This window comes from Schistocerca nitens, chromosome 2 (assembly GCF_023898315.1).
Source record: "Schistocerca nitens isolate TAMUIC-IGC-003100 chromosome 2, iqSchNite1.1, whole genome shotgun sequence".
NCBI lineage: Eukaryota > Metazoa > Arthropoda > Insecta > Orthoptera > Acrididae > Schistocerca > Schistocerca nitens.
The window spans coordinates 26280963-26302338 of record NC_064615.1 but is presented as its reverse complement, the minus strand read 5'-3'; the positions used below and the strand labels follow the sequence as shown (position 1 = coordinate 26302338).

The window sequence follows — 21376 nt, the reverse complement described above, 5'->3', positions numbered from 1 at the left end:
GTAACGTAATTTCTTGACGATGTAAGTTGGTTTCTGCGTAATTCGAGTAATCTCGCATTTCAACGAAATCGTCTGCATGTATATTCCTTTAAAATAGGGCTCCTTGCACAATTGTAATTGAATTACAGAGGCTTCTATTTAAGAGCTTCAGCTGATCACTCCTTATGTTTTCTTTTAATTGCTTGCGTGTTTGTTGAATTGTCTTTTTATTATGGATGTACGGTGACTAAAAATTTTATTAGTGTATTTTTCTGTAAATGTCGTAAGTAGCCTTCTGTGCAATCTTGCCAAATAATGGTGGGACATAAATTACATTGCCTTCTCGTTCCTGATTGCTTTCGGCGAATTCTATTTGGTTTTCAGTTTATTCAGTAATTTTTTTAAAAAAACGTTGGTCTAATGATATTTTGATTAAAACAAATTTTGGAACTGTGTTTTAAAACGCCTTCTATGTTTCGTGTTATGATTTTGGAATTTTCTTCGAAGATTTAAAAGAAAAGTTTGATGTTTTTTTTTATTAAAAATCTTGTTGTAACTGTGTGATATACAGTTATCGATAAAATACTGTGCGACATTTCTGGCAAATAAATTTATCCGTGGCTGTTTCCACACCTTCTATCCGAGAATAAAGCGGGAAACATACAGCGTGGAATAATAATTCACCACAATTACCACGTTTGAGCATACGAAAATCCTCAGATGATAAAGGAAACAAATAAAGAGATTCTCTTTAGTGGGCTATAATTTTGGGTATCTGGCTCTTACGATCGTAAACTTCTACACGGCCTCTCTGTAATCAGTTCCATTCTTGTTGAAAGACAGTGGATATAGTTTATGTACGACAGGCTAATTCATCATTGTTTACAACTCTTAAGATAGCATCTAGCAATGTACCGTAGATTCGTCTAGGATATTGTCTTCCCGTTAAACTGGCTATAATCCTCTTAATTTTTGAACATGGAGAAATTTTAAGATATTTGTCCGTCGACCACGGGTACATGTTTCAGCAGCCTCAGCCCCATTTAGTAAGGACAGTTACGTTTGTTGTCACGAGTCGATGGGTCTTTAAGGGAGTGCCGAAGGTTGTGCAAGAATGGGTGGTAACTGCATGGAACGTCTCCAGTGGAGCAATAATATTAATATACAGGCGGATATCGTAGGACAGAATGGTCACCGTCTTCACAGTGTTTCAGGATGTATACTAATAGGAGTCTTTTTGCAACTGTGACCAACACAATCTCAGTATAAGTCAGTTCTTTCTGAACAAATGGAAGTTGTCTTCCAACCTGAAACAGAGCAAGTAAGAATCTCCGCATCTGCTCTCATTATACCCCTGTTATTGTTTTCTATTCATTTTCCACTTTTTGTCAAAGTATTGACAGCGTGCATGTGTAATATGTACCACAAGCTCCAAAGCATTAATCACATTGTTTCACTGAGATTAATTATTCAGGCTTTTGTTCTCAATGTACTGATTATAAGAGCGTAATTAGTTTTGCTGAAAGCTATATTAATTACAGGTCATGAACAACTTAAAACATTACTACAATACGGGATGGAAAACTTTGAATGGGCTAATCAGTCGAGTTGAACATGTTGATACCACCCACTATAAGACTGACATCCAGGCTTTGTTATAACGTATTTAGTTTAGTCTGAAACCAATTAACTTACCAGATGTTTAATACTATAGTTTGGAAGTACCCAGAGTTTTCATTGCAGGTTTAGTCATTGTACTTGTTAGATTCCAGATTTTACCACATCTTTTGTTGACCAAATTTTCGTGTACGATATAACACCTTTCACTAATTAATTAGTCCATGAAGAATCTGCATACATTTGCATCAGTAATTATAAATCTAAAGACGACGCCACTAATCGTAGATGGGTTATTCCCTACGGAGATGTATAAAATATTTCTGTGATCTTTCGTATTTCCCTAAACCACCACATAATTTGTAACCCAAAGTAGCCAAATTAGCCAAATATAACAGTACAATTTTTCAAACCATCCGAAATTCCAGTATGTCCATATGCCAGTCTTTGTAAGGTCAACTCCACCCCAAAACAATCAGTCTATTTCCAGTATTATTACACGCAAGACCTGTGTACCAAAATGTTAACATCATGTTATTTTGTATATTGCATCATTGTGAATATCTTTGATAAAAGTAAGTTCGCTCCTCCACATCAATGACGCAGTACTTCAAGACTACCGTTCTCTTATACTGTGTTAACCGCTCAGTAACAACTGTATACATCTCTATGCATTGTCAGTTGTCGTGAGCCTCACTGTGCCCACTAACGGTGTAATTTGTTACAAACATGAGAATTTCATCAGACTTCAAGTCAGACTGCGCACTGTGTATGCTGCTGTCATATTATATGACGGATTGTGAATATGACTACCCATAAACAATCTTTTATGTGACGGCTGGAACTGGTCATCGCATTGTTTACAGTGATAATAAATGTAGGAAAAGTTATATTAATTCAAAGTTGTGTGGTGAACATTATTGGAGGCTTTCCCGTAACATCAGTTTTACAGAAACTACGAACTTTCTTCGCTCAGACACTGATAGCAGAATAATAGGTTGCGACATTACTCACGGGGTTCTTGATCCTACTCCTCACGCCGTGTATCCATTTCGATACAAACAATTACGATGCAGTAGTAGGCTCCACCAAAGTATGGGCAACGTACGCTCATTAACTTTGAGTGTGAATCGCTGTCATCAATTGGGAGTGGCCGTACATCATCGCTCTATAGCCCAACATTCTAACATGATAATGTTTACTTGAAAATCATATAATAGCAGTGAGACACTTCAGCAAATAATTTAATAAAAAATGAACTGAGGTTCGATCTGTTAGTTGAAATCCCGGAAGGTAATAATATTCCCCAAAACAGACTGATTTTAAGTTTTATACAGATCCCTTTTATTTTTCGGAAATGCGCAACATGTGCGAAAGTGGCCACATATAAATAACTCTTTAAATAACTTCAGTATCTGTCAGCAGTGTAAAATTTCGAAATTACACACCATTTACACGCAGCAGTATACGCTAAATAATGAAGTACACCAATGCAATGAACTCTTGAAAACCTGATCTATTTCTCAACAAATGAACATCGCCCATGGGAGATCTCGTCGCTAACTAAATTGTCTCTAACACTGAAATCAGTATCCCGAGATTTACAAATTATTACAGGCGCCCAAGGCTATTTTTAGTCAGACGCATGATGACAGACGAAAGACCTCGAGCTCTGCCCTGTTCACTTATTTAAAGGTCCCGTCACATGACCACTCCTCGATTCAGTGCAGATACTTTCATTCCGGTTACCATTTGTGTTTTTCACAACAATTTCATATAAATACTTGTGATTAAACATATAGATAATCTCTGCAGTCAGTTTACGACCTCAGAATTACTTATGCATTATTTCAACAACTTTGAACAAATCTAAGACTTATAAAACGGCACAACCGGCACTCTAACCGAAACAATGACATTATCTATTTTACGAGTTTAAAGAAAAACTATAATTTAATATACATCGAGAATTATTGGAATATTAAAGAAGGGAACTCATGCTGATATCATTTGTGTCTCTTTGGAGGATTCCATGGTTGTGGCATCGCATAAGTTAGTAAATGAAATTGTTTATCAGCTTTTTATATTTGTTTGGTTAGAAAAATAATCTTTTTATTATATTGCTGGATTACGCTCTTTCATCAGACGTATCGTAAGTTCTAACGGTTCTCTTTTAATATTCTATATTGGTTTTATGGTTTTTGATACTACTTAAGAGGTTAGCATTAATTATTTTCTTTACGTAGGTGAGACCGTTAGAAGGAGCGTATCTTATAGGAGGCCAAAATAAATGTTTGTTTTCAATTTAGATGAGCGCCTGGCTCCCTACAAGATTATCATAACTGTTTTTCATCTAAATACATCCAAGGCCAAAGTTCACAGATCTACGACAAATGGCATCTCTGAAAGTATTTGAACTCTCGCAAAATTAACTCATCGAACTATTCAGATTTAATTAAATAATTTTTTAAAATGATTTTATCACTTCTGCTCTTGTGGCAAGCTGTAAGAAAAGTTAATATTAAGTCCGCCGCGTAATGGCGGTCAATTGTGCCAGTCAGCGATCACTGCTTTCGTCTTCTTGATAGCTGAAAAGTACTAATTATTCTCTCTTTTCAATTAAAACATTGCGATTAGTGGCTGGCATGTTCTTGAAATAATACAATGAACTCACTTTTACACATATATTTCGGGTCTAGTGCAGCAGGGGATACAACCCGTTGGCTTTGAACAATGACGTCATTCCTTAGTCATAGATCGTAATGTCTTCACTTCGAGGCATAGATAATAAAGCAGTTCTGTGTTCTAATAAGGACTATCATTAAAATAATTGAATGTTAATCTAAAAGCGATCGCTTGATATTCGGTGCATCATTAAATGTGTGATTTAATTAACTTAATTGTTTCTATTTTATTCGTCCGGTACTTAATATTTTTCTTAATGATATTGAGGTAATGTGGATTGTGTTTTTTGGCTTTTTTTTAAAAAAAATCTCACGAGATAGAATAAACTGATCCTACTTTATTCAGAAATCAATAAAAAAACTAAACTAAAACATAACAGCTTTTGCTGTTATCTTTCCATTTCGTTTTTTTACTGATTGCTTAATAAAGTAGGATCAGTTTATTCTATCTCGTGAGATTTTTTTTTAAAGCCAAAAAACACTATTGCTTAATAAAGTAGGATCAGTTTATTCTATCTCGTGAGATTTTTTTTAAAAAAAAGTCAAAAAACACTTATGCTTTTGACAAGATCAATGCTTATCTCTCTCGCATTCCTTTGTTTCTCAACATTCTCCTCAGCTGTTTCATCTCTGTAATACATGCTCTCTGGCGACTTGTGACGTCATTGTTCAAAGCCGAGGGGTTGTATCCCCTGCTGCACTAGTCCCTATATTTCCACCAATAAGCTGATAAACACCCTTTTTATAGTCCAATCGTAAGAACAAAAAGAAAATCAGCTAGCGTTCAATGCTACACACAATATCTATCTAACAAGAGTAACATGAGAATCAGAAACAGCAGAAGAGCGTGTAATAACTTATCTTTTCCATCTTCTACAGTTAAACAAAGATATAAATGTTTTCTTTTTCACCCTATTCTTTACTGCGATATTGTTTATCGTCGTTACTGTCTTTCCCTACTCTAGTATGTACGTTATAATTTTTGTAAATCATTGTACAAAAATATAAATGTTTAATTTCACCCTATTCTTTAATGCGACATTGTTTATCATCGTTATTGTCTTTCCCTACCGTAGTATCGACGTTATAATTTTTGTAAATAATTTTATATTTTTGACACAATTGACTTTAAGTCTGGTCTGTTTAGTCTTATTCAATAGTAATTATACACACTTCAAACGCATTATTCTCAAAATTCGCAAAAGGGACACTACAAAGTGTGACTTTCTGAGTGGTTCAGTAGTTACAGTTTATTATGAACAACTATGTTAATAATGTTAATAACTTTTTTAGTTATTAATACTTAGACATGGATTTATGTTCAATGTGCTCAACCCATTCCCGCGGTTCCAAAGCTGTCATTGGTTTCCTCCTAGCGTGCTTGTACGGCATGACGATATTCCAAGTCACAGGCCCCTCCATCTTTGCTCATCTCTCGATCATGCTGCCGGAATACACCTCCTTCCGCACGGGAAATCCCCGATGACCGCTGGGCCTCGTGGTTTGCCAGCCGCCTTTGTCTGCGCTCAGCACGCCCGTCGCAGTCCGTCAGACAGCTGGCCGCCCCAACAAACATCCACAGCCGACCTTTCAGATTCAACCCGCTCTGTAGTCATCGAACCAGATGCTTGTAAGGCGCGTATACTCTAGGCCAACGAAGGCCAACGAATAGCAACCGCTTCGTTGGCCGAGATCTGCTCAGTCTGTACAGGCGGCAAATCGAAGTCAGCGTAGCGGTCGGCGTTGGTTGCGGTTCGATCTGCTAGCGGTAACACTAAAAAGTTGGCGGATGATTGGCGCCGGAACCCCTCTTCTAGCGAGAACGCCAGGTCAAATTATCGTAGGTTCAGTAGCGATTTGTTATGTCTCTAGAACGGGCGAATATTTAAGCTTTTCAGGGCAGCCACTAGTCGCACTTAGTATGTTTTATTAATTTAACTAATCACCAGAAACCCTGGAATTTGCAGTTTAAAGTACAGTAGTTGGCTGTTAAATTAAAGAGCGAAACCAGTCAACAAAACACACTGCGTGTGACTTGTAGCTATCATGAAAAACTGAATTTCAAAAGTCGCTGTTTTCCCTGCAGGCAGTTAATGCTCTCGCCAAGGATGTGTTTTTATTGTGTTTAAAAATTGAGAAGCATAGAGTGAAGTATGGAGAGAGACTTAAAGTGGATAGATTTTTATGGCGAACGGAAATGTTTATGGGCCCCTACGAACTGCGATTATAGAAACAAACGGAAAAGACTAGACGCTGGGAGGGAACTAACTCAGCTAAAAGAAGGTGGTATGCGCGACGAGAAAAAGAAAATAATGTCTTTATTGACACGTTTTTGCCGTGAACGACAAAGAGAAACAAACAAAACTGTGAGTGACTGTTAACTTTCTGTTGCAGGTAGAGCTCTCTTAAAAGAGGCGTTATCTTTGGAAATTTTAGGTCTTACACAATTCAGTAACCATTATAAAGCTGTATCTGTCATTAGGCAAAAAAAAAAAAAAAAAAAAAAGAAATAGGCCATATTCTAATTTAGCTTTACGGTAGACATTAACTTTGCACCACCACATTGCTCCCTACTTTTTAGAAGAGGGCCTTCACCAGCGTTGTTTCTTATACTTCTTCTTCTGATGATTATCTTCTTGCAGTAAAATAAATGCTGCACATGCGACGACTGCTAAAACCTCTTCTTCCTTCATAATATCTGCCTGTGAAATTGTAATTAAAACGCTACTTTCTAGCGGTAACATAACGAGAGCAGCGTCGGCAAGCTGTAAGAGATTCCACATGTCCGAATCCCTTAGCCTCAAGCCATTCGTTTGGTAAGGATGAGAAGCCGAACGCCAATGCATTGGCGACTAATGTTGGGCCGAATCCAGTCTCTGCCGTTCGTTGGCCTGGTGTGTAAGCGCCTAATGTTACAAGGTTTACAGGTAGGTCCCGTTTCAAACTCACTGTGATTGTCAAAGCTGTGCCATTGAAGAGTACTAGTTGTGTCGCTTCCAACGCCTTGCCGTATTACCGAATAGTAGTTGTATTTTGGAATCATCGTGCGAGGTATTATTTCTTAAGCAGTATGAGATTTACATACTAAATCCTCACTGTTTGTTGTTATACGGTAGCATCAGTACTTTATGCAACTGATAACAACGTAAGCTCTGCAGCAACGCAGGTGGTTTGCACCGAAGAGCAGTGTCCATTGACACATCGTTTCCTAGCCCGTTCCTTCCTTAATTTCATAGATGGGTCGGAATGGTACAGCGACTAACGTTATCTCTACCAAGTAAACAGTCGTCACTGGAAGATTCGCGGCCACGTATCCAGGAAGTGTCTTTGTATACGGCCACTCCCCGCTTCCCCCACCCGTCTGCCCGAGCTGCACCGCGGATGTGGTCTCCAGTTTCCCAGAGATACGGCAGCGGCCAAAACTACGAGGAGCACGCTCCAGCTGTCACTTCGTGCTGACAGTCTAAGGTGTTCGCTGCTACACCTTGGCATTCCTACTCCTAAACAGGTACGTGCTACTGCTCTGCCTGGCGGCGTAATGTTGCGAATAAGTCTAAAACACAGTTCTGTGTTGCGTGGCGAAGCTACTGGTAATGATTTTCGTTCGTAGCAGTTAAGAGTCTGGAACTTCGGGAGGTGCGTTCGGATTTAACTGCTTACAAACCTGGCTTCTGATTCGATCTGCGTGAGTTTTTGTAGCCTCACTATTAGTGGACACGGATAATTGATCTCGGGGGTATTGGTTAATTTTGTCTCGTATGACAAATGCACTTTCAAACTCGATTAATTCTACGCAGTACTCCAGAAAGTCTTTCGTAAATATTTGAGTACTTATAGGTAAGAGCTTCAGAACCATCAAAACATCACTAAAATTTTTGCTTTTAGAACGCTGTTCTGAAATCAAAAGGTTGCATAGTCTTGAATTTTCTAATGAGGTATTTAATTAATCTATACAAGTACCTTTCCGATTTTTAAGAAAGACATTGTAGTTATAAAGTTATTTAAACTTCATGCTTTTATTTTTAAGTGCAGACACATTTAAATATCTTTGTTCCAGTGTCATGCTTGTTTCTCGCTCGTGCAATTGATAACACGTGTCCTCAGATTTGTTTACATTCACCTGAAGGTGAGTACATTAAACTTGATATGAATGTTTTGTACAGGGTATTCCACGAGGAGTGGTCAGTATTCAGGGATATTACAGGAACCATCATTCGAAGCAAAAGAGTCTAGATGGGCTCTAAAATGCATACCTTTTGAGAGGTCGTAGTGTGGACCAAAACAAGAAATAAACGTCCAATAAACATGGGTTCTAAAGCACTTGTTCATATTCGCTACCGTTAAACATTTCTACTGAAAAAAATGCTCATAGCTCTTACGGAATGCATTTTAGAGCCCACGTTTATTGGACTTTTTTGTTGTTTTGGTCCATATTACCTCCTCACAAAATATGGCAAGGAAAGTGCTTGCAACAGAAAAGATTTGTTTCACAGCATCGAAGATGAAGAAGCGCTTACAGCTCTTAAGGTACGCATTTTAGAGCCACTGTTTATTAGACTTTCTTGCTTCGAATGATCGTTCCTGTCAAATTCCTGAGTGTTGACCATTCCTCCTGGGACACCTAAGTAGCTCGATATTCGACTTTCATTTAGCAATAACGGATAAAATTTCTGGGATAGTTATGCCTAACAGTGACTGAAACGTCGTAAAAATCGTCAAAAACGAAGTTTTTCACTTTTCCGTTTCCACAATTAAACCGTTTTAGTGAATGAGAGGAGACTTCTAGTTAAATTCGTGTTTTTCTTTCCTCACAGCCATGCCACAAGGCAAATTCTTTGTGAGATAGATCGGACGTCAGCAATAGATGAACTCAGTGCGACACTCGTTTATCAAACGTTATGAAAAAACCAATATTTGAGTCAGAATATTTATGTCTTGTTGTTTACTGAGCAAGTAGTCTAACGAAAATTCATTCTAGTCGTACGTCATGTCTCAGTATAATTTTTATGTTGATACGATGTTATACAACAATGTAAATGGTGCTACGCCTTACGAGGTCAGAAGAATAAACATTACAACTTGAGTGTGAAGAAATCGATTCCAACGTGTCATAGCATTTTCGTTTGCAACGATTTATCTTCACTTTTCTATTTCTTGGCCTTTGTACTGTTTCTCTTAGGGGTCTATATGGTATTGTATTTGATTAGGCAATGTTCATGGTAGAAGGTGGTCGGATGCCTTTTCTGTGGGGGAACACTCCCCCCCCCCCCTCTCCTTTCCGCCCCATCCCTTATGAAAATGTGCGAACGTTTTCTAATTATCTGAGACTAACTGAGCGATATGTCTGCACTGGCAAGCTTTATCCTTCACGTGAGGTAAATATTGCCCTCATATATCCAGGAAGTGGCGAATAAAGTGAAGTTCTAAAAGCGATGAAGATTCAAAGAACTCTCTTAAAACTGGTTACGAAAAAGAAAGCAGATAGAATGAGACATATACTGACAGGAAAAAGAACCCTAACTACAACTATCGAAGGTACGGTGGAACGACAGGGGAAAAAATTATAAAAATACTGGATGGAGTGAAAAGAGGGAGATACCAGGTTGCGAAGCAATGGTGTCAAGAACCTGCCAATAGCCAGAACACCTTATGACGATTATGATGATGATGATGATGGTGATCCAGGAAACGGTAACCTTCCTGAAAATTAATGCTATCTTAGGTTTAAATTGTTATCATCATCAATCACAGTTTTCACGTTAGCTATCGGAGCTTCAGTCAGCTGGATCAGAATTTACGTAGTTCCAAAACTAGTTAAGGAACATAACACGACAACCACCAGCCAGTAGACTGACCAGCAAGTGAACTGAAAATCGTGCACAAAGAGAACAATTTACGGGGGCGTCTTCTTAGGCACTATGCGTGCGAATTGGGCAATTGGATGTTTCTGGAAGTCATCTGAAGGAAATATTTGAGTATCCCGAAACCGAATACATGAAGTAGCAAATATTCAAAGAACGCTGTTGTATGGAATCTATTCTAACTGACGACAAAAAGACAACATTTACAGCAGTATTCTACAGTATCTGTCTTTTTTTAACAACAACCTACCGGCATACAATTACGCACACACACACACACACGCACACACACACACACGCAAACACACACACACACACACACACACACACACACACACACTCCACCCTTCCCCTCATAATTACCATAAATGATTATTTATGTTACCACGATATTTCCTAAATGAACAATGCAGCGGCCTTAATTCACGAATATACCAACACCCCAATAGTTTTTACGGGCTGCCAGTTTGGAACTATAGTTATATTATACATAGTGTGTCTACCTGTATATTATTTTAAAGCATAAAAATATATTACTTCAACATTTTAGTTCTAACTGCAACAACCACATCTCTGGCATAACTAAAACTTTGCCCTCCTTCTTTGACTCATTTCATCCTCTATGTGTCAATCCCAGCCTAAATTGCTATTTGTGTATAATTTTGCCACTGTTACCGACAGTAATGTTTTCGACATACACCTTACTACATAAATGAGTACACAGTTTGAGCTCTACAAACGTGACAGAAAAAGATTTGTGGACCACCTGAAATATTTAAGCTAACATACGTATTCATCGGCTCAACCAAAGTCCTCCATAACGGAGAGACTTACTGTGAAATAAGCGTTTTGTTTTGCTACATGTTATTTGTACTCTGAAACCGAGCTTCTGTTTTTGCACCTAGTAGTTTCTGGCAGTTTATATGTGATGCATTGCGACAGGGAAAGAAGCCTGTACCCACTGGAAGTATTGTATTTAAGTTGTTTTGTTTTCCCACTGCTATTTACTCTTACTTTTTAGTATAATACCTCCACAGATTCATGTTCTGCAATAACGTTTTGCTTCCCAACTAGACAGTGCCACAGGTTATCCCAAAATCGTAACACAACACGCATATGTCCTACTACTACTAGTAGTAGTAATAGCAGCTTTATTCATCCGTAGATCTCTTTTTACAAGGATATAAGATATGTCAAAGTATTTACAAATTTAGATCAATTTAAAATAAGATAATTCGTGTACATATATATTTAGAGACTTCTAGTTAGAGACAATCATTAGATTTACTCCTCGTATACAATACCTTTTTACAAATAACTTACTAAATAATGTAATGCCACACTGTTCTCTCGTATCTCACTATCAGTCACTGCACACACTATACACACATTGTTTCATAACACTTCACTCACTACACACACACACACACACACACACACACACACACACACACACACACAAACACACACTGGTGATCTCTAGGCCATTTTCTGTACCTCAACTTCCCATTTGCTATCCTGAAAAACTGAGTCAGCATCCCTCCATAATGAGTGAGATGTTGAGTTCAGAAAGAGGCAGAGGTGTTAATATTGTGTCATGCATAGCTTGGGGGCAAGTATTTCTATAAAGGAAAGAAGAAAGAAAAAAACAAAATGAAGGTGTTATGTGGAATGTTGGATATTTTATAATAATAATAATTATTATTATTTATTTGTATAACATTTTTTTATCAAACCCCTACTCTGTTTTAGCTAAGCAATCCTTCAATGTATAAAACGTATTCCATAACAGGTACTTTTTAGTTGCCTTTTTAAATAAATGTATTTTTGCAGTTTCTTTAATCTCTTTTGGTAATTTATTGTGCAGTTTTATTTCTTGGTAGAAAATGCTGTTTTGAGTTTTATGTTTATTTTTTCTTGGTAAATGTAAGTTGAGTCTATCTCTCGTTGCATGGTCCTGTACAGAGCTGTTTGTGTATAACTGACTGGTAAATGTATTCGCATGGAGCAGTTAAAATCCCCAATGTTCTGAATAGATCTTCACAATGAGATCGACTAGTATTTTTGATTATTATTCTTACGGCTCTTTCCTGGAGTTTGAAAATTGTGTTCATATTTTGTGCATTTGTTCCCCAAAAAAGAATGCCATAGCTAAGAACTGAGTGTACATATGAATAATATGTAACCAAAAGACACTGCATGTTACACACTGATGATAGGATTCAAAGAGTATAACATGCTGATGACATTCTGTTTGCAAGTACCTTTGAGTGCTCACACCGCTTCAACTGTGAATCAATAATCAATCAATATTCACTCCTCATCGACTAACACATATAAATGAACTTGATGACGAAGTTTTAAAACTTTGCGGATACAAGTAACCTTATTGTTTCATTCGATGTCAATAACAGTCACCATGAAGCCTAACTCTAAATCTACGCATTTAAAGAATTGAATAAACAGAAGTCTACTTACGTGGTTTACTTTTCCCAGCTTATTTTGTAATGAAGAACTTAAGCTTCCCAGCATCGGAAATTAGTTTATCTCAGTTATGTTTGTTATTTACAAAGAGTGCACGTAAGTGTAGAAAAAATTGTTTCCTCTAAAAGCAGTCCAAAGCAGTGCTCACTTTTCCTACACAGCTGCCAGACTATGTTTGTATGGCTTGTGACTGTTAGTCAGAGCTCTGACTTGTGCATTCTGCCCAGTCATTGATAGTGAAGTCCATCAACAAGCATAATGACCCTCCTGAAACTACAACGGAGCTTTCAGAGTCTGACCTGGATGTAAATTTTTTCCAAGATGCCGCCTTTCCGTACCTTCGGACTTACTTTCTACAGGCACATTAGAGCATCCTCCAGGCTAAACATTCACCAACCAAACCAAGTACAGACTAGCCTAAATGAAACAGGAGGATGAATTGCGTAGCAAATACCAGCCTAAAAATTATGCAGTGACTGTTCAGCATACTGATTAGAATTTTCCGATGCACAACTTCACCTGTCGTGTGAGTTCACATACGCAGGTAAGCAGAATCAGCCCCCATTGAAAGAAATGAGACACGGATAATTCAGACATTGATAACCATTTGGAGACCTCTTACAGAACAGAACACATAAGTTGACGTGGAATCCTTAACTGGTTCACAACAGAACGTGTATTAGGGAACATATGCAGGCCATTTTTGATAATTCTGTGAGAGACTGAATTTTAATTTGTGCTTACACAGTAAATCAACAAGGTGATTTTATTGGACTTTCAGTGGAGCAATGTTGTCCGTGTAGTTTCCTACTGATCTCTCTGCTGTTTACATTCCGCTATCACGAGACACCGAAAACACTTTTCAGGTCACTTACTTGGCACACTATTTACGAGGCTATTACCGTGTGATATTGAATCCCAATATCGGTGTTACGAAGCGTTTTCCACGAGCAGTAAGACTTGTTACGTTAAGTGTCAGAATAGGTCTTGAGACTGACAAGTGTTCGAATACGAGTATGTTTTTATTTGTAGCCGTCCGTTGTTCTGGCGACTTATTAAACCCGGAAGCTTATATCATTTCCAACGAAACCACGAGTCTTTTAGATAAGAGACCCAGAATGAATCTCTCCTTCTCCAGAGAAGTATGTGCTGTTGTGTAACAGCCAACAGATTAAAACTGTGTGTCAGAGCGGTACGTGAACCTGGAAACTTGTCTCTCCCTTATTGACTCAGCTATCCAGGAATCAATGGCTTAGGAAAATATTCGAGACGCACCGCCGGTCAGAACTGGCACGAAAAAGCCGCATAGGGTGGCATAAAGGGCGTCAACGGAACTACCTCTTTCCTTGGGGAGTTGATTCCCATGCAGTACTCGGCCGAAAACGACAGCACGCAGTGTGCTGAGCAACATGAAGACATTCTTCACAACCTTTGACACTGCTGACATCCTCGGGTGGTCAACCTTCCTCTAAGAGTACGGGTGCTCAGTGTATGGGTCAGCGAGGCCGTCTTATTTGCAGATCCTTGACGCTGCCCACCATGCTGGGATTCGACTGGCCACGGGTGCTTATCGGACCAGTCCCGTACCCAGCCTCTGTGCTGAGGCTGGCGAACCGCCACTTACCATCCGGCGGCAGCTCCTGCTGGTGCGCCAGGCTTGTAAGTTTCTTGCAGCTCCCACCTCGCCTGCTCACCATCTTGTTGCTCATCCACCTCTGGACCGCCTTTTTTCCCACCGTCCCCGGGCTACGTTGCCGTTTGGGATCCGTGTGCAACGTGTGCTAGAGTCCCTCGGTGTGGAGTCTGTACAGCCCCAAATCCTGGGTTTTAACTGCCTGTCACTCTGGTTACTGAAGAGGCCCGGAGTGATTTTAGATTTATTGCAGTACAAGAGAGATTGCACCCCTGCCACCGTTTTTAATGCACCCCTTACTGCAATTTTATCTGAGAACCACGACTTTGTAGCTGTTTTACGGATGGCTCGAAACAGGGGGATTCCGTTGGTTGCTCTGTTGTTTTTCCGGATCGTGTCCGTCTGCCTCAGCCTTTTACTGTCTTTGATGCAGAATTGTCTGCGATCTTGCGGGCACTGGAACAGATGAGACATTCTTCCTGTACTAAATTTCTTGTCTGTTCCGATTCACTCAGTGCCCTTCACTCATTGCAACGTTTGTATCCAGCAGATAAAATAGTCCAGACCATCCAGGATGCCCTCCTCCAAAATTCAAAGAACTCTCCTAAAACTGGTTATGAAAAAGAAAGCAGCGACTGGGGAAGGTTGTGGCTTTCTGCTGGGTTCCGGAGCATGTCGGCATTGCTGGGAATGAAAGGGCAGATCTCGCAGCCAAGGAGGCGTATCTCGATCCACAAGTACACAAATATCTCAGTGTGCTATCCCCCTGCACTCACTCTGGAAGTGACTGACAATAAGCTCCGTGTAGTCAAGCCCACAACGCGTGTGTGGTGTACTTCCTTTCAGCCCCGTCGACGGGACGAGGTTCTCCTCACTCAACTTCGGATAGGCCACAGCACTATGACGCACGGCTTCCTGCTCCGGCGAGAGGACCCTCCAATGTGTGGTGCTTGCGGCGTCCAGGTCACTGTGCGCCACGTTTTATTGGACTGCGTTTTATTTTCTGACCAGCGGGCCGCGGCTGACTTGCCAGCGGACATGCCATCTCTTTTAGGCAACACTCGGACGAATGTGGTTAAAGTGTTAAAGTTCTGTGCCATGTAAAATGTTTTTACAAAGATTTTAGGGAGAGGATCTTAATTTGCTCACTGTGTGACAAGCTCGCCCATATTTTATGTAAGTGGCTAGCCAATGACAATTTCCTGTGGCATTCTTGTTGCTACGTTTTCCCTTTCCTTACGTTTTACTTTCTTATGTAGCATTTTCCTTCTTTTCCTGCCTTCTTCGCGTGTGTGTTTCAGTTTTATTAGGCCTGTCCACAGTCATTCCTTTTAATGTGTGTCAGGGCACCGATGACCTCGACGTTGAGCGCCCATAAGCCCCAACACACACACAAACACACACACACTTCCTCTAAGAACATTGTGAGGCCCATCGAACATGATCTCTTCTGTTTAGAGCACAGCGCGACTGTATTTTGCCCTCGTGTACAGGCTGGAAGCAGTAAGGACCGTTCAGAATCATACGACGAAATTTCAACGTGATCGAAAGCAGCTAAGGGTGTTTATGCTTTTCCATGCCTTCTATTTTCTATATGAAGTTGGTATCTGTTCTTTCGGACATTTAACTTCAGACTTGTAACTTCTATTTTGTGTTCTCCTTTGGCGCGACCACAGGGGGGGGGATGCGACATTGTCATGTGAATTCAGTTTTGGGGAAAAATATGTGTCTAGATGCATAAGTAAATGTAAATGTAAAACTAGTAGAGAGATACTGGGAAAAAAGCAGCTTCCGATCATGTGAAACGTCCACGATGGCACTAGGCAGAATTGTGGTGAAGTTTAGTGTCAATGTGACATTATTAATACGCTTTATACGTCACATGAACTTACGAGATGTGGCCTTTTTTCTTTTGGCAAGTGTCGACACTTTGCTGTGTGAAGCATCGTCAAGCCACATTACAGAGGCAGTTTGTACTCCTTTGAGACAAATTTTAAACCTAGGTGTAACACTGTTGGGAATTGCGTGGTTTCGAAAAAGTGATCCTATAATTCAGTTTCGCAGTGTATCTTATTCTGATGATTCCTATGAAAAATGCATGATAATTGGCACGCAGTTTTGGTCAAATTCTCTAAAGTTACACACATTAGAACCCACACGGTTTTGTAATTCAGTCACATCATGACCGACAACAACGGCATCTCGTGATGAGGATAACAGTAGCGCAATCACGCAAAACGCCAGATATTATTCATAAATATTAAACAAACAAGGTTTATTACAACGAAAGAAATTAATGTGTACAATTCTATTTCAAAACAAGTTAATTGTAAAAATAATTTGAAAATCCAGTGTACTGCAGAAAGGGAACATGTTCAACACCTACAAACTCATTCCCCTCTTTTTGTTGGCGTCATACATAACTTTTTCATGTATGTAATAAGCATCATCAAGAAACCAGAAATACATGTAAAGAGACAAACTGCATAAAAGCGGTGTTATTTAGTCTTTTTGTCTCGGCTGTAAAAGTAGAAAATGCAGTAAGCAGTTCATTTCTTCTACTAAACAGCTGCCCATGGCTCTGAGGCTCCGCATTGTGGAGCGCATGTTTACTAGCCATTTTTTTGGTTTGGCCAATACTTCCACCTCTTTAAAGTCGCCTATACTGCAATCCTAGTAACATCGGTGTCGCTACACGTATTCCACTGTAGGAGGTATAAGAACGATTGTCATCCAAAACTTTCGAACACTATCGTTATCGGAGCACAGTCACTTACCTCGCGTTGATACATTTACCCTGACTGTGTCTAACATCATCACGGAATCACGCTATATCTCACACCATGACCTAGCCTTCCCCAGAAAGGTTTAAATTACTTGATAGTTGACACTTGACACGTAGTAGCTGCTTCCCTCCAAACAGAACGCTCTGCTTCACGGCCGAACCGTTTGCTGTTGCCAAACTGCCAACACAATTGGTCGGTTCACTTCCAACACCTTGTTCCGCTTCCTTTCTTGATGTGTTTGGATCACACAGTACTAACCAAACACAACTGGATCCTTCCTCACAAGAAGCGATACAGCATTACGTATACATTTATTATAATCACAGAGATCAGCTTACATTACATAAGCTCCGCACGACATTGCGTCAAGTCGAATAAACTTGCCGTACTGAAGGTCGTAGCTTAGAATTTCGTCAGATCCAGCAGAATTATTTATTTTTCTAAATCTAATCAAGAGAATTTGAAAATATTTTTATTCAGTAAATTGTTTTAAATGTATTTTTTAAATTTCTAATACTTTGCCGCATCAGTTTCATCACCGTATTGACTGTTGTATTTTCTCTTATTTTTCTTCTTATCATTCTTCGCCCGTTTGGAATCTTCTTGTGTTGCCTCTAATCCGCAACCAAGTGCCAACCAGGTCTGCTTATCGCTTGGTGAAGTGGCATCCCATTTTGCCAGTGTGAGGATAGTTTCAGGTAAGCAGTGACAGCGAGAATTTATACTTTGTTTTACCGATGAAACTGAAATTTTGCTGTGGAAGATGGCTACTCAAACAAACCAGTCATGAGAATTTTCTCTATCACGCCGGATGATACGCCAGTATGGCGATGACAAATACACGCTTCCAATGTGCCTTCACCGCGATGTCGCAAAGCGCGGATGTGACCATCATGATGCTGTAAACACAACCTGGATTCATCCGAAAAAAAGACGGTTTGCCATTCGTGCTCCCAGGTTCGTCGTCCAGTACACCATCGCAGGCGCTCCTGTCTGTGATGCAGCGTCAAGGGTAACCGCAGCCATGGTCTCCGCCTGATAGTCCATGCTGCTGCAAACGTCGTCGAACTGTTCGTGCAGATGGTTGTTGTCTTGCAAACGTCCCCATCTGTTGACTCAGGGATCGAGACGTGGCTGCACGATCCGTTACAGCCATGCGGATAAGATGCCTGTCATCTCGACTGCTAGTGATACGAGGCCGTTGGGATCCAGCACGGCACCGAGCGAGGTGGCGCAGTGGTTAGACACTGGACTCGCGTTCGGGAGGACGACGGTTCAATCCCGCGTCCGGCCATCCTGATTTAGGTTTCCCGTGATTTCCCTAAATCGCTCCAGGCAAATGCCGGGATGGTTCCTTTCAAAGGGCACGGCCAATTTCCTTCCCCGTTCTTCCCTAATCCGATGAGACGGATGACCTCGCTGTCTGGTCTCCTTCCCCAAACCAACCAACCAACCAACCAGCACGGCGTTCCGTATTACCCTCCTGAACCCACCGATTCCATATTCTGCTAACAGTCATTGGATCTAGACCAACGCGAGCAGCAATGTCGCGGTACGATAATCCGCAATCGCTATAGGCTACAATACGACCTTTATCAAAGTAGGGAATGTGATGGTACGCATTTCTACTCCTTACACGAGGCATCACAACAACGTTTCACCAGGCAACGCCGGTCAACTGCTGTTTGTGTATGAGAAATAGGTTCGAAACTTTCCTTATGTCAGCACGTTGTAGGTGTCGCCACCGGCGCCAACCTTGTGTGAACTCTGTGAAAAGCTAATCATTTGCATATCACAGCCTCTTCTTCCAGTCGGTTAAATTTCGCGTCTGTAGCACGTCATCTTCGTGGTGTAGCAATTTTAATGGCCAGTAGTTTAGGTCAGCCTCAAACGCTGTGAACAAAGCAATCGTGATCTCGGTTTTGGCGTAGACTGTTGATTGCCGTTTTCTCTGATACATTGCGCACTATGAGGTTGTAGTTAGGTTAGGACATGAGTTTAAATTCAGGGCTACAAAACAAGTCGTCTGCCTTCGTTCACTCGTTGCTCAGTTAAAATCAGCTGCTGACAGAGCGTCTCCCATTTCCGTCATACCGATCGGCGGCCGCTCCCAACATTCTCCGTATTACATATTAACAGTATTTGTGAAGTAGCGCGCTCCTAAAACCGAGCGTTAGCCGGTAGCCGATGTAACAACATTGTAGCGGCAAGTGACAGACGTCACCTATCAAGTAATTTTAATCGTACTATAGATAGTGACTCGGTATTCCTTTCCTTACTAATTCTACAAAGAACCTCCAAATTACTTGTACTCTGTTATGAGATGATAATTAAATGGACACCCTAGCTGCAAACAGGCGTTGATATACTTCATTGGGGACATGTTGAAAATGTGTGCCCCGACCAGGACTCAGACGCGGGACCTCCTGCTTACATGGCAACGCTCTATCCATCTGAGCCACCGAGGACACAGATGAATAGCGCGACTGCAGGGACTTATCCCTTGCACGCTCCCCGTGAGATCCACATTCCCAACATGTCATCACCACTACATTCGTAGTGCGCCTACTAAATGTTTGCCCATCATACTCATTACTCGTGGCAGATTCCCGATCATCTACCTTCTTGTGCGAACGCAAACGCTATGCCCGAACTCGTACGGGACTTGGTAGATTAATCTGCCACGAGTAATGAGTATGATGGGCAAACATTTAGTAGGCGCACTACGAATGTAGTGGTGTAGAAATGTATTGAATGTGGGTCTCACGGGGAGCACGCAACGGATAAGTCCCTGCAGGCGCAGTATCCTCTGTGCCCCCGTTGGCTCAGGTGGATAGAGCGTTTGCCATGTAAGCAGGAGATCCCGGGTTGGAGTCCCGGTCGGGGCACACATTTTCAACATGTCCCCAATGAAGTATATCAACGCCTGTTTGCAGCTAGGGTGTCCATTTAATTATCATTTCATTTTTAGCAAAGCTGCATGGTCATCAATGGCAACTGTTCTTTCGGGAACAGATACTACCGTCATATGTATGTCTTGGTGTTGTTATGACTTTCCCACTAGAGCGCGCCTCACTAAGCACAACAGCGCAGGCGCAGCGCTCGTCCGTCTCCGCACTACGAGATGGCGCTACCTAAGAGACGGACCAAATTCCGCTTCCGCCGATCCGCGTATTAATATGTAACGCAGCCAATGAGATTGCTGCTAACGTAGAATCTTTTCTCCTCGCGGATCACACTCGCCCAGTGATACATGAACGCGCGAGGTATTATAATGAGTGTACAGACCTCTGATTAGTGAGTCTGCATTTGTCTGTACCAGTCTGCATTTGTCTGTACCAGTCTATAGACAAGTTTCAGTCTGCGCCTAATAAGATTACCATATTCCTGTACATAGCCATCAAGATAGATGTATAAACACTTTTGTCAATCTGTATATTGAGCAAGCAGTAAAGGAAACAAAAGAAAAATTCGGAGTAGGTATTAAAATCCATGGAGAAGAAATAAAAACTTTGAAGTTCGCCGATGACATTGTAATTCTTTCAGAGACAGCAAAGGACTTGGAAAAGCAGTTGAACGGAATGGACAGTGTCTTGAAAGGAGGGTATAAGATGAACATAAACAAAAGCAAAACGAGGATAATGGAATGTAGTTGAATTAAGTTGGGTGATGCTGAAGGGGTTAGATTAGGAAATGAGACACTTAAAGTAGTAAAGGAGTTTTGCTATTTGGGGAGCAAAATAACTGATGGTGGTCGAAGTAGAGAAGATATAAAATATAGACTGGCAATGGCAAGGAAATCGTTTCTGAAGAAGAGAAATTTGTTACCATCGAGTATAGACTTAAGTATTTGTATGGAGCGTAGCCATGCATGGAAGTGAAACGTGGACGATAATTAGTTTAGACAAGAAGAGAAAGAAGCTTTCGAAATGTGGTGCTACAGAAGAATGCTGAAGATTAGGTGGTTAGGTATTGAATAGAATTGGAGAGAAGAGAAATTTGTGGCACAACTTGACTAGAAGAAGGGATCGGTTGGCAGGGCACATTCTGAGGAATCAAGCGATCACCAATTTAATATTGGAGGGCAACGTGGAGGGTAAAAATCGTAGAGGGAGACCAAGAGATGAATATACTAAACAGATTCAGAAGGATGTAGTTTGCAGTAGGTACTGGGAGATGAAGAAGCTTGCATAGGTTAGAGTAGCATGGAGAGCTGGATCAAACCAGTCTCAGGACTCAAGACCACAAGAACAATAACATTCACCTGACCAAAAGTCTTGTTCCTCCTACCACCGGAGTTTACTAATTCTCAATATATCTAACTTTAACCTA

The 21376-nt window shown here is 40.6% G+C and overlaps 1 protein-coding gene across 2 annotated transcripts in view; it reads right to left on the bottom strand.

Annotated features, from left to right (window-relative positions):
- The window catches only part of LOC126235683 (brain-specific angiogenesis inhibitor 1-associated protein 2-like), a 960968-nt gene that overhangs the window by 86368 nt on the left and 853224 nt on the right, over positions 1 to 21376 (bottom strand). The window lies entirely within an intron of this gene.